The sequence below is a fragment of the Elephantulus edwardii genome, unplaced genomic scaffold (assembly GCF_000299155.1).
Source record: "Elephantulus edwardii isolate Elephantulus edwardi_28Jun2011 unplaced genomic scaffold, EleEdw1.0 scaffold00508, whole genome shotgun sequence".
Classification (NCBI taxonomy): Eukaryota; Metazoa; Chordata; class Mammalia; order Macroscelidea; family Macroscelididae; genus Elephantulus; species Elephantulus edwardii.
In genome coordinates this window covers 186,392-190,368 of record NW_006400258.1, presented here as the reverse complement: position 1 = coordinate 190,368, position 3,977 = coordinate 186,392, and the positions used below count along the sequence as shown (strand labels likewise).

Genomic DNA, 3,977 nt, shown 5'->3' with positions numbered 1-3,977 from the left:
TGAAAGCAGGGAATACCAGAGGAATGTCTATCTGTGTTTCATTGACTATGCAAAGACATTTGACTGTGTGGATCATAACAAACTATGGCTGACTCTGACAAGAATGGGAATTCTTGGTCGTTCTAATGCGAAACCTATACTTGGACCAGGAGGCAGTCGTCAGAACAGAGCAAGGGAACACTGCATGGTTCAAAATTGGGAAGGGTGTACAGGACAGAGCAGAGTTTAGGGCTGTTGTACATAGGGTCGCTATGAGTCGCAAGCAACTCGACGGCACATAACAACAACAACAACATATGTCAGAATGACCAGGAATACTGTAGAATTTGATAGACACTTTTGATTGTCCAGTGATAAAAACATGAAACAAAATAGAAATTTGCTCTCAGACTTCTTTTCTACAGCACTTGCTAGAAATATTTACGGTGAACAAATACTTACTTTGAATGATCCTAACTCATGGACTTGATTGTTTCCATTGAGTATCTTGATGTGTGTAACAAAGAATTACTGCCTGAATGTTAGCGCTATCTTTGTTTTAGTACTGCTATAACAAAAATATCACATGTGGCTTTAGAGAAATGTCAGTAATTCCTTCAAATTTAGGGCATTGACTACAAAGAAAGGCTTTCTTTTCTCCTGACAGCTCTGGGAAAAGGTCATTGTCTCAGATTCTGTAACCTAGCATTCCTTACTTCCTTGGCTATCTCCACCTTACATCTATTTCCCCCTCATTCCTGCTTGCTTATCTCTTTCTATACTGCTTTTTAAAATTCAGAAGTGATTGCATTTAGGCACACCCTACACTGAGGAGGGCCTGAAGTATTTGCTACAGAGGGTCAAGGACTGTAGCCTGCAATATGGATTTAAACTCAATACCAAGTAAATGAAGATCCTCATCACTACTGGGCAAATCGGCAGCACCATGATAGATGAAAAAAAAAAAAGATATTGAGACTATTAACAATTTCAGCTTGCTTGGTTCCACAATCAACACCTACTAGCAGTCAGGAAATCAAAAGGCAAATTGCATTAGGAAAATCTGCTGTCAAGGATCTCTCCAGAATGCTAAAGAGCAATGACATCAGTCTAGAGATTAAGATGCACCTAATTCAGGCCATGGTCTTTGCAATTACTTGTTATGTATCAGAGAGCTGGACAATGACCAAAGAGGACATAAAAAGAATTGATGCCTTTGAGATGTGGTCCTGGAGAAGAGCATTAAATGTACCATTGACTGCCAAGAGAACATGCCTGTCCTGGAGAGGGTGAAACCATGCTGCTCCTTGGATGCTAGGATTTTGAGGCTCCAACTCACATACTTTGGGCATGTTACCAGAAGGGACCAGTTCTTGGGAAAGGATATCGTGCTTAGAAGTGTGGAGGGACAGTGCAGGAGAGGAAGATCCCAGATGAGATGGATTGACACAATAACCGGTGTAATGAGGAGAGGTGTGTCAGAGACAGTGAGTGAGATTGGCTCAGGATAGAGTAGGGTTTAGAGATATTATGCATAGGGCATAATGTGCTGCAGGCATCTCAAAAGCATGTAACAACAACATTGATACCTATTCATATGTGTGGTTGTTACATGCCCTCGAATTGTAGCCGACTCATAGCGACTCTATGAACGAAAGACCTGAACATTTGTATAACTTTCATCACTTCTTCAAGTTCATAGAGTTTCCAGAGGCAAGTTATTTTGGAAGTGGATGCCACTCCTGCTTCCAAGCTTGTTTTAATCAGGGAGCTGCACCAAACACTGTCCACCACGGGTAACCATTATTGCATTTGACACATCAGTGTCACAGTGTTGAGTATCATAGCAACCACGAGTTACCTCTATATAGAAAATGGACAGACCAGTGCTATACCACTTAGAAGAATGTTTAACCAAAAGAAAGTAAATTATATTTCCAAATAGAATTACATTCACTGTTTGGAGTCAGGATTCCAGCACATGTTTAGTTGGGGTTGGGTAAAGACACAACTCAAGAGGGACAGAACTATCAGGACACATGGAGAATATATACAAGGTGTGCTTTGTTCACAATAGCAAAGAGTTGGAAACAACCCAAGTGCCCATCAACAAACGAATGGATAGAGAAGCTGTGGTATATTCATGCAATGGAATACTACGCTGCATTAAAAACCAAGGAACTCATGAAATATTATACAAAATGGGTGACCCTGGAGAACATTATGCTGAGTGACCTCAGTCACAAAAGGACAAATATTGCATAGGGCCAGTGTTGTAAAATAGGACTGACATTGGGGTTGAGGGAAGACTGAAAAAGAGGGGATAAATAATGTCTACTGCATTGAAACAGGTGAGGGAGAGAAATGTTTAAAAGGGATATATGATTAGGTATTATTGTTATGACAGGAGTCCAGAATGAAGGCTGCACAGTGGAACGGACTTGGGGGAAGGGATTGTATAACAATCAAAGAATTTTTCTTTTACTTTTCAAAGAGAAGAGTGATTGGGTGGGGGAGGGAGTGGGCAGGGAGAAAAGTGCAACAATGAATGAATGATGGAGACCCTAAGACTGTAAACTTTCATTAAAATGAATAAAAAAATTTTTAAAAGAATTGAAAAAATAATATATACAAGGTGGGTAAGTGGAGCAGTTAGCATCTCGACTTCTTCATCTAAAGGCACTGCTTCTAAAAAGACCAAATACAATGGCTGGGATTTTTAAACTTAGTAGTTCAGAGGCCCCCAGGCAATCTACAGGCTATGACAAAAGGTGTGGAGTTCTAATCTGTACAGATTGGATTCATCACAAATTTACCAAGTCAAGAATTCCAGATAAACTGCCAAAGCGTTAGAGTAGTGAGAGAAGATCTTCACCCTGAAACCCACAGCGTCCCTTTTCAGCAGGAAGTAGCTAAGAGAATACGCCATCCCCTTTTTCTTATGAATCAGGGTGAAGTCTCTCTCAGGGAGGAATGATAGGGAATGGCAAAGGACACACTGACAAAGGAGATTAATCAGAACTGGCTTTGACAAGCACTGTGGAAATTGGACAATTAAAACAGACATTCGGAGGGCGGGGGAAGAAGAACAAACTGGGGAGGAGGGTAGAGAGAATGGTGCAGCAATGAAGGAAAGAAAACCCCAAATCCCTGTAAATGTTCATTAAAACTAATAAAATTTAATAATTTTTTTTAAAAAAAGCTGAAAGAAGAAAAGAAAAGGAAAAAAAAAAAAAGAATTCCAGATAAGAATTTTAGCCTTTTCTAAAGATCATGAAAAATATGGTAGAGATTCACAAAATCCTCATAGATTGTGTATTGTTACCAGGATAAAAAGTAGAGAAAAGCATCTATCATGAGAAAAATTGTAGTAAAGGTGCTTGGATTAGAAAAAGCACATACTCCTCAAGTTCACAGGAATATCCCTTCAGTGAATGTAAAATTCAAAGGGGTCAAACATTTTATAACTTGTTTTTGTTTTTTCATCCACATAGCATTTCTTATGATTATCTTCATATTGTCTTATAAAATTAATCACCATAGATCTATGCCATTATTACCCTCTCTTTTCAGATCCCCACATTCAGCCATTGAAGTTGCCACAAGGACTTCCCACAGAAGAGAACATGGCTGATACCTGCCTTAAGAGTACTAGGGAATTAGTAGTACCTTGGACTCTAAAAGCTTTAGAAAAGGAAGAAATTACCTCCTAATGCCAGTACAATCTCAAATTTCAATATTTATAAAAATGTTATTATTGAAACAACTTTTAAATAAAAAAAAGATCATATACAAATTGATAAGAAAAGGACAAACAACGTTGTTGTTGTTATGTGCCGTCGAATCTCTTGCAACTCATAGCCACCCTGTGTACAACAGCCCTAAACCCTGCTCTATCCTGTGCCAATTGCACTGCCCCTGACACACCCATCCCGATTACCCCAGTCACTGAATCAGTCCACCTCATAGAGGGGCTTCCCCTCCTGCACTGTCCCTCC

The 3,977-nt window shown here is 39.5% G+C and overlaps 1 pseudogene; it reads left to right on the top strand.

The window, feature by feature from the left end:
• Nucleotides 1–1,591: 1,591 nt before the first annotated feature.
• LOC102866618 lies at nt 1,592–3,692 on the top strand (annotated as a pseudogene).
• The last annotated feature ends 285 nt before the right edge of the window (nt 3,693–3,977 follow it).